Source organism: Salmo salar, chromosome 09 (assembly GCF_965601325.2).
Source record: "Salmo salar chromosome 09, fSalSal1, whole genome shotgun sequence".
Lineage (NCBI taxonomy): Eukaryota > Metazoa > Chordata > Actinopteri > Salmoniformes > Salmonidae > Salmo > Salmo salar.
This window is the reverse complement of record NC_138299.1, coordinates 133790105-133804216: the sequence shown is the minus strand read 5'-3', so window position 1 is coordinate 133804216 and position 14112 is coordinate 133790105. Positions and strand designations below refer to the sequence as shown.

The window sequence follows — 14112 nt, the reverse complement described above, 5'->3', positions numbered from 1 at the left end:
CCCCCAGATGCTCGTTCCCGTTTTCCAAACGTTCTGCGCATGTGCTACGCAAAAACCTGTCACTGAAATTCACAATTCACACGCAATACAAAACATTGAATTTAACTTCATATTGTTCAGTGTATAATAGGAAACTGCATAGAATGGCTGATTTGCCAATATTTGTTTGGGCCTACCTGTGACTTGGCTGGAGGACTGGGAGAAAGGACTATACATGCATAATGATCTGCATGTCATTGTGTCACATCTCATGAGTAGCAGAACCCTTTCCTTTCTTTCCATGCCAATCACATTTGCCTAGACCTACTGTCAGGTTACCAGGTTGTTAGATAGCTACATTACCAAACGCTGTTCAGTCATGTTACCTAGCTATCTAACAACCTGGTAACCAATAATTAGCGACCCAGGAACAGTTTAAAAACGGCCTGCTGAATGATTTCAATAGTGAAACAGCAGCAGACTATGCCAATAATCTTGATTATCATCATAGCCAAGATGATGTGTGTGTCTTTGTTCAGAGTTCTCCAACTTTCCCCTGTGGTCAGGCAGGGCTCTACAGTGCGACCATTTAACTCGCATATGCACATTTTAGTTGACGGACCTGGAATTTTATATTAGGTAATTAAGTAATTTTTTTAATCGAAACCCGCCAGTTTAAGCTAGAGATACCAGCATTTGCCAATGTCACACTTACGCATCTGCAGTGAAAGAGCTGGAGCTGTGTTTATCAGACCATGAAACATCCCGATAATCGTTCTTCCCACAGATCTTCTGTAGCGTCCGAACGGTTTAACCTGTTATGGCTAGGGGGCAGTATTTTCACAGCTGGATAAAAAACGTACCCGATTTAATCTGGTTACTACTCCTGCCCAGTAACTAGAATATGCATATAATTACTGGCTTTGGATAGAAAACACTCCAAAGTTTCTAAAACTGTTTGAATGGTGTCTGTGAGTATAACAGAACTCAAATGGCAGGTCAAAACCTGAGCGATTCCTTTACAGGAAGTGGCCTGTCTGACCATTTCTTGAACTTCTTTGCCATCTCTATCTTTTACAAAGGATCTCTGCTCTAACGTGACACTTCCTACGTCTTCCATGGGCGCTCAGAGCCCGGGAAAAAACAATGTCGTCATTCCAGCCCCAGGCTGAAACACATTATCGCCTTTCTCAAGTGGCCGATCAAGGGACTGTGGGCTTAGGCGCGTGACCCGACCGCCCCCGTCTTTGTGATTTTTCCTCTGTTTGCCGAAAAGGAGATTCCCGGTCGGAATATTATCGCTTTTTTACGAGATAAATTGCATAAAAATTGATTTTAAACAGCGGTTGACATGCGTCGAAGTACGGTAATGGAATATTTAGACATTTTTTGTCACGAATTGCGCCATGCGCGCGACCCTGATTTACCATTTCGGATAGTGTCTGGGACGCACGAACAAAACGCCGCTATTCGGATATAATGATGGATTATTTTGGACCAAACCAACATTTGTTATTGAAGTAGCAGTCCTGGGAGTGCATTCTGACGAAGACAACAAAAGGTAATCAAACTTTTATAATAGTAAATCTGATTTTGGTGAAGGCTAAACTTGCCGGGTGTCTAAATAGCTAGCCCGTGATGGCTGGGCTATGTACTTAGAATATTGCAAAATGTGCTTTCACCAAAAAGCTATTTTAAAATCGGACATATCGAGTGCATAGAGGTCTGTATCTATAATTCTTAAAATAATTGTTATGCTTTTTGTGAACGTTTATCGTGAGTAATTTAGTAAAATGTTAGCGAATTCCCCGGAAGTTTGCGGGGGGTATGCTAGTTCTGAACGTCACATGCTAATGTAAAAAGCTGGTTTTTGATATAAATATGAACTTGATTGAACAAAACATGCATGTATTGTATAACATAATGTCCTAGGGTTGTCATCTGATGAAGATCAAAGGTGAGTGCTGCATTTAGCTGTCTTCTGGGTTTTGGTGACATTATATGCTGGCTTGAAAAATGGGTGTCTGATTATTTCTGGCTTGGTACTCTGCTGACATAATCTAATGTTTTGCTTTCGTTGTAAAGCCTTTTTGAAATCGGACAGTGTGGTTAGATTAACGAGAGTCTTATCTTTAAATGGCTGTAAAATAGTCATATGTTTGAGAAATTGAAGTAATAGGATTTTTAAGGTTTTGAAAATCGCGCCACCAGATAGCAGTGGCTGTTACGTAGGTGGGACGAATTCGTCCCGCCTAGCCTAGAGAGGTTAACAAGTGCATCGGTGATGTTGTACCCACGGTGACTATTAAAACCTTCCCTAACCAGAAACTGTGGAATGATGGCAGCATACGCGCAAAACAGAAAGCGCAAACCACTGTGTTTAATCATGGCAAGGCGACTGGAAACATGACCGAATACAAAGAGTAGCTATTCCCTCCGCAAGGCAATCAAACAAGCTATGCGTCAGTATAGAGACAAAGTTGAGTCGCAATTCAACAGCTCAGAAACAAGATGTATGTGGCAGGGTCTACAGTCAATCACAGATTACAAAAAAGAAAACCATCCCAATCGCAGACACCGATGTCTTGCTCCCAGACGAAGTAAACAACTTCTTTGCTCGCTTTGAGGACAATACAGTGCCACTGACACTGCCCGCTACCAAAACCTACAGACTCTCCTTCACCACAGCCAACATGAGTAAAACATAAACCTGTTAACCCTCGCAAGGCTACCGGCCCAGACAGCATCCCTAGCCGCGTCCTCAGAGCACGCACAGACTAGCTGGCTGGTGTGTTTACAGACATATTCAATCAAACCCTATCCCAGTCTGCTGTTTCCACATGCTTCAAGAAGGGCCACCATTGAGCTAAACTACCATCGCTCTGTAGCACTCAATTCCGTCATCATGAAGTGTTTGAGACTGGTCAAGGATCATATCACCACCATACCTGACACTCTAGACACACTCCAATCTGCTTATCTCCCCAATAGGTCCACAGTAGAGGTCGACCGATTATGATTTTTCAACGCCGATACTGATTATTGGAGGCCCAAAAAAGTTGCTGCCGATTAATCGGCCAATTTTTTTACATTTGTAATGACAATTACAACAATACTGAATGAACACTTATTTTAACTTAATATAACACATCAAAATCAATTTAGCCTCATAAATAATGAAACTTGTTCAATTTGGTTTAAATAATGCAAAACAAAGTGTTGGAGAAGTAAAAGTGCAATATGTGCCATGTAAGAAAGCTAACGTTTAAGTGCCTTGCTCAGAACATGGGAACATATGAAAGCTGGTGGTTCCTTTTAACATGAGTCTTCAATATTCCCAGGTAAGAAGTTTTAGGTTGTAGTTATTATAGGAATTATAGGACAATCTCTCTATACGATTTGTATTTCATATACCTTTGACTATTGGATGTTCTTATTGGCACTTTAGTATTGTCAGTGTAACAGTATAGCTTCCGTCCCTCTCCTCGCTCCTACCTGGGCTCGAACCATGAACACATCGACAACATCCACCCTCGAAGCAGCGTTACCCATGCAGAGCAAGGGGAACAACCACTCCCAAGTCTCAGAGCGAGTGACGTTTGAAACGCAATTAGCGCGCACCCGCTAACTAGCTAGCCATTTCACATCAGTTACACCAGCCTAATCTTGGGAGTTGACAGGCTTGAAGTCATAAACAGCGCAATGCATTGCGAAGGGCTGCTGGCAAAACGCACGAAAGTGCTATTTTGAATGAATGCTTACGAGCCTGCTGGTGCCTACCACCGCTCAGTCAGACTGCTCTATCAAATCATAGACGTAATTATAATACACACAAAAATACAAGCCTTAGGTCATTAATATGGTCGAATCCGGAAACTATCATCTCGAAAACAAAACGCTTTTTTCTTTCAGTGAAATACAGAACCGGTCCGTATTTTATCTAACGGGTGGCATCCCTAAGTCTAAATATTCCTGTTACATTGCACAACCTTCAATGGTATGTCATAATTAAGTAAAATTCCGGCAAATTAGTTCGCAACGAGCCAGGCAAAGAACGCAAGAGAAGTGACAATTTCATGTTAGCAGGCAATAGTAACTAAATATGCAGGTTTAAAAATATATACTTGTGTATTGATTTTAACCTGTTATGGCTAGGGGGCAGTATTTTCACGGCTGGATAAAAAACGTACCCGATTTAATCTGGTTACTACTCCTGCCCAGTAACTAGAATATGCATATAATTATTGGCTTTGGATAGAAAACACCCTAAAGTTTCTAAAACTATTTGAATGGTGTCTGAGTATAACAGACCTCAAATGGCAGGCAAAAACCTGAGAAGATTTCATGCAGGAAGTGGCCTGTCTGACAAGGTGTCGTTCTTCTTGTCTCTGTTTATTGAAGAGTGAGGATCTTAGCTGTCCCGTGACACTTCCTACGGCTGTCATAGGCTCTCAGAAGGCGGCAAAACGCTGAATCGTGGCTTTGCAGGCTCTGGCTGAAACAAAGTAGCGCGTTTGGGTAGTGGCTGGTTACAGTACTGTGAGACTCAGGCTCGTGCCCGCGTCGACCGAAAGCTTTGTTTTCTTTCCTCTGTTTAGCTAAATGGACATTCCCGGTCAGAATATTATCGCTTTTTTACGAGAAAAATGGCATAAAAATGGATTTTAAACAGCGGTTGACATGCTTCGAAGTACGGTAATGGAATATTTAGATTTTTTTTGTCACAAATTGCGCCATGCGCGCGACCCTGATTTACCATTTCGGATAGTGTCTGGGACGCACGAACAAAACGCCGCTATTCGGATATAACGATGGATTATTTTGGACCAAACCAACATTTGTTATTGAAGTAGCAGTCCTGGGAGTGCATTCTGACGAAGACAACAAAAGGTAATCAAACTTTTATAATAGTAAATCTCATATTGGTGAGTGCTAAACTTGCCAGGTGTCTAAATAGCTAGCCCGTGATGCCTGGGCTATGTACTTAGAATATTGCAAAATGTGCTTTCACCAAAAAGCTATTTTAAAATCGGACATATCGAGTGCATAGAGGAGTTCTGTATCTATAATTCTTAAAATAATTGTTATGCTTTTTGTGAACGTTTATCGTGAGTAATTTAGTAAATTGTTAGCAAATTCCCCGGAAGTTTGCGGGGGGTATGCTTGTTCTGAACGTCACATGCTAATGTAAAAAGCTGTTTTTTGATATAAATATGAACTTGATTGAACAAAACATGCATGTATTGTATAACATAATGTCCTAGGTGTGTCATCTGATGAAGATCAAAGGTTAGTGCTGCATTTAGCTGTCTTCTGGGTTTTTGTGACATTATATGCTAGCTTGAAAAATGGGTGTCTGATTAGATTGTCAGCAGAGTACCAAGCCAGAAATAATGTTTTGCTTTCGTTGTAAAGCCTTTTTGAAATCGGACAGTGTGGTTAGATAAAGGAGAGTCTTGTCTTTAAAATGCTGTGAAATAGTCATATGTTTGAAAAATTGAAGTTTTTGTATTTTTGAGGAATTTGTAATTCGCGCCACGCCTATCATTGGATATTGGAGCAGGTGTTCCGATAGCGGAACGTCTAGATGTAAGAGGTTAAAGAAAGCCATTGACGTTTATGGTTAGGTACATTGGTGCAACGACAGTGCTTTTTTCGCAAATGCGCTTGTTAAATCACCCGTTTGTCGAAGTAGGCTGTGATTCAAAGAGAAATGAACAGGCACCGCATCGATTATATGCAACGCAGGACACGTTAGATAAACTAGTAATATCATCAACCATGTGTAGTTAACTAGTGATTATGTTAAGATTGATCGTTTTTTATAAGATACGTTTAATGCTAGCTAGCAACTTACCTTGGCTTCTTGCTGCCCTCGCGTAACAGGTAGTCAGCCTGCCATGCAGGCTCCTCGTGGAGTGCAATGTAAGGCAGGTGGTTAGAGCATTGGACTAGTAACCAGAAGGTTGCAAAAACGAACCCCCTAATCCCTCCTGAACAAGGCAGTTAACCCCCGTTCCTAGGCCGTCATTGAAAATAAGAATGTGTTCTTAACCTCTCTGGGCTATCCCACCTACTCAACAGCCAGTGGAATCCCGTGGCGCGTTATTCAAATACCTTAGAAATGCTATTACTTCAATTTCTCAAACATATGACTATTTTACACCATTTTAAAGACAAGACTCTCGTTAATCTGACCACACTGTCCGATTTCAAAAAGGCTTTACAACGAAAGCAAAACATTAGATTATGTCAGCAGAGTACCCAGCCAGAAATAATCAGACACCCATTTTTCAAGCTAGCATATGTCACATAAACCCGAACCACAGCTAAATGCAGCACTAACCTTTGATTATCTTCATCAGATGACAACCCTAGGACATTATGTTATACAATACATGCATGTTTTGTTCAATCAAGTTCATATTTATATCAAAAAACAGCTTTTTACATTAGCATGTGCCGTTCAGAACTAGCATACCCCCCCGCAAACTTCCGGTGAATTTACTAAATTACTCAAGATAAACGTTCACAAAAAACATAATTATTTGAAGAATTATAGATACAGAACTCCTTTATGCAATCGCTATGTCCAATTTTAAAATAGCTTTTCGGCGAAAGCACATTTTGCAATATTCTGAGTAGATAGCCCAGCCATCACGGGCTAGCTATTTAGACACCCACCAAGTTTAGCCCTCACCAAACTCCGATTTACTATTAGAAAAATGTGATTACCTTTGCTGTTCTTCGTCAGAATGCACTCCCAGGACTTCTACTTCAATAACAAATGTTGGTTTGGTTCAAAATAATCCATAGTTTTGTTCAAATATCCTCTGTTTTGTTTGTGCGTTCAAGACACTATCCGAAGGGTAAATAAGGGTGACGCGCCCGACGCGTTTCGTGACAAAAATTCTAAATATTCCATTACCGTACTTCGAAGCATGTCAACCGCTGTTTAAAATCAATTTTTATGCCATTTTTCTCGTAAAAAAAGCAATAATATTCCGACCGGGAGTCGTTGTTTTAGTTCAAATTCAGAGAAAATAAAAACATGGGCTCGCCTCGTGCACGCGCCTCAGTCTCATTGTACTCTGATCGACCACCATCCAAATGCGCTAATGTTTTTCAGCAAGGGGCTGCAAAGACATCATTCAGCTTTTTCCCGGGTTCTTAGAGCCTATGGGAGCCGTAGGAAGTGTCACGTTACAGCAAAGATCCTCAGTTTTAAATAAAGAGAGTCAAGAAGCCCAAGAAATTGTCAGACAGGCCACTTCCTGTAAGGAATATTATCAGGTTTTTGCCTGCCATATGAGTTCTGTTATACTCAGACACCATTCAAACAGTTTTAGAAACTTTAGGGTGTTTTCTATCCAAAGCCAATAATTATATGCATATTCTAGTTTCTGGGCAGTAGTAATAACCAGATTAAATCGGGTACGTTTTTTATCCGGCCGTGTAAATACTGCCCCCTATCCCTAACAGGTTAATCTGGCTTGCCTAGTTAAATAAAGGTTAAAAAAAAAAGTGCCCAAAAAAAAAACCGATTACCGATTGTTATGAAAACTTATGAAATCAGCCCCAATTAAATCGGTCGACCTTTAGTCCACAGATGCAATCACACTGCACTGCCCTAACCCACCTGGACAAGAGGAATACCTATGTAAGAATGCTGTTCATCGATTACAGCTCAGCATTCAACACCACAGTACCCTCCAAGCTCGTCATTAAGCTCGAGACCATGGGTCTCAACCCCACACTGTGCAACTGGGTCCTGGACTTCCTGACGAGCCGCACCCAGGTGGTGAAGGTAGGAAACATCACCTCCACTCCGCTGATCCTCCACTCTGGGGCCCCACAAGGGTGTGTGCTCAGCCCCCTCCTGTACTCCCTGTTCACCCATGACTACATGGCCAAGCACGCCTCCAACACAATCATCAAGTTTGCAGATGACAACAGTAGTAGGCTTGAATACCAACGATGACGAGACAGCCTATAGGGAGGAGGTGAGAGCCCTCGGAGTGTGGTGTCTGGAAAATAACCTCACACTCAACAAAACAAAGGAGATGATCGTGGACTTCAGGAAACAGCAGAGGGAGCACACCCCATCCACATCAACGGGACAGTAGTGGAGAAGGTGGAAAACGTCCAAGTTCCTCGGCGTACACATCACGGACAAACTGAAATGGTCCACCCACACAGACAGTGTGGTGAAGAAGGCGCTACATCAACAGCGCCTTCTCAAGCTCAGGAGGCTGAAGAAATTTGTTTTGGCACATAAAAGTTTGAGGGTTTTACGGGTGCACAATCGAGAGCATCCTGTCGGGCTGTATCACTGCCTGGTACGGCAACTGCTCCGCCCACAACCGCAAGGCTCTCCAGAGGGTAGCGAGGTCAGCACAACGCATCACCGGGGGCAAACTACCTGCCCTCCAGGACCCCTACACCACCCAATGTCACAGGAAAGCCAAAAAGATAAATCGGGGACAACAACCACCCAAGCCACTGCCTGATCACCCCGCTATCATCACGCACCAACACACTGAATAAGCTGCCCTGCCATAACACCAGCATGTTGGGGGGGGGGTGAAATCTCTTCTAAAATAACAGCTGGAACAGCCAGAACCTCCAACATAGCCTAGGCTACATACATGCAGATGGGATTTGAGCTAGTTATTCTGTAAATAATTACCAGCTTTGCACAGTATTTCCCTTCTAGGCGGGCAGGGCACTCCTGCAGAAATTATTTGAAGAGCTTTATCACTAATTGCTAATGACGGGATTGAACATCTGGCACACAGTGCAGTCTTCCAGGGGTTATCAACTGGGCTGGCTGCAATGGCTATTATACAAGCTAAAGTATCCAGGGATAAAATGGAAAGCTGCTGCTACTATTCATTCACATAAAGCATTCATTCTTAAACTTAACACATAAACGGAACATATCTTAGCCTTGTTGACAAGCCACATCCTAGCGAGAGTTGTGAGAGAAGTCAATCTTGGCTATTCTTCCTTCCATGCATATTTAAGCAGTCCAATTGAAACAGATGGCAGGAGGGAGGAACCATGATCGAGTGCAGTGACTGAATGTGCACTGCTGCTGCCGAGAAGCAAAGTGAAGCCAATAAAGCATGGTCTGGCCATCAATGCTGTCAGAATCCCCTGATAGAAAAGCCATGATTAGCAGATCAAAGTAAACATCCTCTGGGGAAGTGCTGTGCTCAGAAGCAACACTGTGGTCTGTGCTACAAACAGGACTGGGAGAATCTGAGAAGAGGTGCTGCTACAGGCCAGGGCAACACATCAGTGAGTGGTAGCTAAAACACTGACTCAAGACAAACTTTTATAATGCTATTCATTACATAATTAATCTCAAAGTGCTTTAAAATGCACCAAAATTGCATAGAATAAGGCTACTTAACAAATCCAAGTTGACTGCATAGGCCAACATTAAACTGATGAGAACAAAGACAAAATTAAGGGTTTTCAGTACATTTTCAATTGATCCATGTAGGCTATGCAGTGCACTGTGCAAATCAAGGATAAAGACATTATCCATTTTTAGTTATGCATTACAGGATTTGGGAATCAAGCTGCTATATAGAACAATGGCATGAGATGACAGATATTACACATACTGTCAAAATATTTCCCAGTCTTCCCAGGATTTTCTGGCAAAAATGCCTGATTTTGCTAAGGCAATTCTGACATATGCATTTATTGACAAATTTGGGGAACATTCTTGGGTGAGAGTTGGCTTGATTGAACCAAATTATGCAGTAAATGTGCAGTGATAGGTTGAAATAGCAGGCCTTTTTGTACTGCGGTGATGGGTCAGTTTTATGCAACAATATTACGATGATTTGACTTATGCGGAAATAGTGCAGTGATCTCCAAGTCCTCGCATAATATGCAGGAAATTATTGATAAAAATATGTGGGATTACAGAATCCTGGAAAGACTTATTTCCAATACAAACCCATTGAATGAGCAGTGGCACCAAGCCGTCATGTGAAGGTGAACCCAACCTGGCTGTCCCCGATCCAGAGAAAGGAGGGGAGCTGCTGGCCTGGCAGGTCATTACTAGCAGTGTGTGTGTGTGTGTGTGTGTGTGTGTGTGTGTGTGTGTGTTAGACCAGTCCTCCTGTGCTGAAGGTCAGCCACCATCCTACTGTGACCTCTGGGCTGGAGCGCAAATCAGGGTAACGTGGGCATCTGGTGCTGACTGTCAGTGAGACACTCGGCATTAACAAAAATGACACACCCTGCCTCATCCTCTCCCTTACCCTGCCTCCTCCTCCACAGAGGGTAATGAAACACCCTCCCCAGAGCAACCTGAAAAAACAAATTTTCGATGTCGCTATTGGTCAGGTACTACTCAAAGAACTGAAAGGCAGGCTGAACATTCAGTCCAGTTGACATAGTCCCACCTCTGATAACAGCCAAATACAGCATGTGTGTATTGAGGCCATTATGAGAAACAATTTCAATGATTACTGATTAGCCATTTTGCACAACAATAGATACGTTTGAGGCAGCACGTGTTTATATTCTCATGATAATAATGTGCTTTATTTTCTAACTGAGTCTGGAAGGTTGTCAAGCCAGCAACCACAAACAAGTAGCCTATTATCAGATCTTACAACGTCAACATCTCTGATTGCTTACATCAAGTGACTTTACCTATTCAACCAAGTAGGGTTCACCAGCATAGATATAGAAACCATAGAACCACATTAGCTACAACTGAAGGAGGAAATATAGCTACCGAGTTATTAATTGAAGCTCCACTGCTAAAACAATTCCATCATCATTTCAGTTGCATCAGCTGCTGCAGCAATCCTTACAGGCGTAGCCAAGCTCTGGTCTGTCCAGGATGAAATGGTACATTAAGGGGCGGAGGACTGTATAGCAAAGGATCCTGGCTACAAACAAGACAGAGGTACCATCCACAAGGCGGGCGAGGAAGAGAATGACTTGTCAGTTTCAGTGGAAAGCGATGCAGGCTGAAGGATCCATTCTGCAGTAGGAGAGGGGTGGCATCTCCTCTAACCAAATAGAGGGTATCACTGCCTTTCAACCCACATGTGATCAAACTGAAACTATAGTAGATCCTCAATCAATATCAATCCCCAAATAAAAGGAAAAAGTATTTTAGAAAACATAGGTTTCAAGCTGAAGTTATTGGTCAATGCAAGTTGTAGTTTTCCTTCAACTCTTTTTTCACCACTGTGCTCCACCCTTATTTTTATAAACTGAATGCATAAATTCAGACTTAGATCATTCGTGAAACAGAGCCAACTTGCAGTGAATGATTTCTGTAAAAACGTTACCGGTCTAATGTAGAGCCTTGCTGATGACAGATCACAAAAGGTTTTCCAAGTTGTCCAATTGCCTGGATGTAACGTTATGGATGGCGTAGGCTAGCCAGTGGCTACACAGGAAACATACAACTAGCTTGGTAGCTAGCGGAGCTAAAAAAGGTATCAAAATGTCAGACTACATCCATTGTTTCACATGACATTCGGCCAATACTAGGAAAATAACATATTTAGACTAAGCTAGTTACTTACTAAATAGCTGTCAAAATAAATTAAATACAACCGATTGTATACGCCCTTTTCCATTATTGAACATTCTAAAATCGTGGGTAACGTTACCTAGCTAAAGTTATCTAGCTTGTCACAAAGTGTTCAAGTAGATAGCTAGATGTCGTTTTACACTCGACAACACCACACATTAGTTGGTAAGTATTTGTAGCCGGTATGTTTAATAATAACTGTCTCAAATCATGACCTACATATGATCGCCAAGCGAACGCAAGGTAGACTAGACTAGAGCGCGCACAGTAGCTAGCCTAACAATTCGAATGCGAGTTGAAGTAATGAATTGAACTTCACCAATGTACTCTGCAAAATAGAAGTTAGCTAGCTACATCGATAAAAGATATTACAACAAGTCTGTGCATAAACTACGTAATTATGTTAGCTACCTACACACATAATTGATGTTTATTTCCACTGTCTGAACAACATTAGTTAGCTACCTGGCTGCCTTGTAGTGAGCTGTAAAGTTTATCAAATTATCGAATCAATTTGATAAACACTTGGAAAAATAGGTGCAACTTAGAATCAAATGGGAACTTAAAGCAGGTTAATAAGTTACTTACATGCAAATCGACCAGTGCTACTAGTTGGTTAGCACAGTCATTTACAACTCTGATGACCAGCTACCTGCTGCTCCAATCGGCCTGTCCGCCATTTTGAGACATAGAAAGGAGGCGCAAAAATTACAGCCACATCGTCATTTTCCCCACCTAGCATTTCTTCGATACTCAATATCTGATGCAAAATAATTTACACTTACCCTATAGTTTCTCCTGAAGACCTTTAACAAGTTCGGCCAGTTATAAAAGCCAAGATGATGTTTTTTGTTCCAAATTAAGGGACTTCTGATCTCGAGTTCAAAGTATGCCGAGTTGTCTCTCTACCAATCCTTGTTTTACTTACCACAGTTGCCTTCGGAGTCGGTGACGCGCTTGCGTTCGCAAACTGACAGCGACGCGCGCGTACGCCTTCGCTCACAGCCCTACTTAAATAACACCCACTGATAAACTACCATCATTTTACTTAATAGCTGTAAACACTCACTATTTTTGACAACACATCATTAGCCAGCCTCTGTCAATGGTGTCATTGACGCCTGTTTATAGTGGATATTCAGATTCCAGAATGTTATCATAATTTGATCTCTCTTGATGACGTGCCATAGGTCTATGAATTACGTAGTGTAACATTTGTGTGACAGGTCACCTGTAGGCTAGCAGAGATAAGCAACCAGTCGTTACAATTGAAATGCATGATAATGATATGACTGCATCTAATTGCATGTCCAAGAATGGCACAGCGGTCTATGGCACTACATCTCAGTGCTAGATGCGTCACTACAGACCCTAGTTCGATTCCAGGCTGTATTACAACCGGCCGTGATTGGGAGTCCCATAGGACAGCGCACAATTGGCCCAGCGTCGTCCGGGTTAGGGTTTGGCTGGGATAGGTCATCATTGTAAATAAGATTTTGTTCTTAACTGACATGCGTAGTTTAATAAAGGTTAAATAAAAGAAGCCGGATACAGAAACGTTTGATTAGGGCGGATCACATCATCTCAATCTAAAATGTAAATGAGTAGTTGTTAAAAATCCAAGCCAAGTGTTATTTGCTAGTTTTCTTTATTCATTTTAATACAAAAGCATACTCAAGACCAAAAATAATATAATTGTTATTTTGTAAAGAGCAACAGACAGGTACCACACAGCCAGGGAAGTAGACTTTAACACTAGAAATGTGCAGAAGAAATCTCATCAGTTCAAGGTCAGAGAGAAAACAGAAGAATGAAACCACAAACTGACAAACCCTCGTTGAGTTAGACAGCCATCTACACAGGTGATAGGGACCATATTTGCACTGTCTTTGCCCCATAGGACCTATTTTTCTCCCCACTAGACGAGAGGGCAAAGACAACCCCGCTCAGTGTCAGTGCATCTATGAAATGTTGATGGTCAGAACCTTCTATTTTTCTACGTAGTAAATAGACAGCTCGATTGGTGGTTTCTTGTGTGCTGCTTAGGTGATTCGATGTGCTATCTTGGAAAATACACGTTTTTGTATCAAATTGGGGAGAACACGAAATGGATTTGTGTAACTGTCCAAAATAGCAGTATCCTATATGCCACATCGGTTAAGTGCTGGGAATCATTAAGAGCTTTAAAATTAGATTAATTCAATAGGGAGTGACAGACCTCCGGTTTATTTTATCAAAGCTGAAGGCAATGTATAATTTTGTCAATATTACCATTTTTCATTTCCAGAGCATTGAAATTACGTATTGCTTCATCTTATGTACACCCCTTGGTTTGTTTGTATGGATGTCCTTTAAATTCTGAATGTCTCCAAATGTTGAACATCTAAAGAACAGTCAAATTAGTTTCTCATGCAATTACTTGAATGTATCAAGAGGTATATTACGACGCAATTAGAACAGCATTGCAGCTGAACTCCAACAATTAGTGCCTTTGTGATTAAATCGAAGTTCCATGATTATGATCCATGAAAAGAAAATGTCTCGAGGCAGACAAA

At 41.6% G+C, this 14112-nt stretch overlaps 1 protein-coding gene across 3 annotated transcripts in view; it reads right to left on the bottom strand.

Moving 5' to 3' along the window:
* The window catches only part of lis1a (Lissencephaly-1 homolog A), a 75493-nt gene extending 62861 nt beyond the window's left edge, over positions 1-12632 (bottom strand). Inside the window, 3 exon segments of one of the 3 annotated variants that reach the window (NM_001140383.1) lie at positions 11310-11450; positions 12146-12226; positions 12343-12460. The gene's annotated coding sequence lies outside the window, so the exon portion shown is untranslated. 3 annotated transcript variants of the gene reach the window in all.
* Between the last annotated feature and the right edge of the window lie 1480 nt (positions 12633-14112).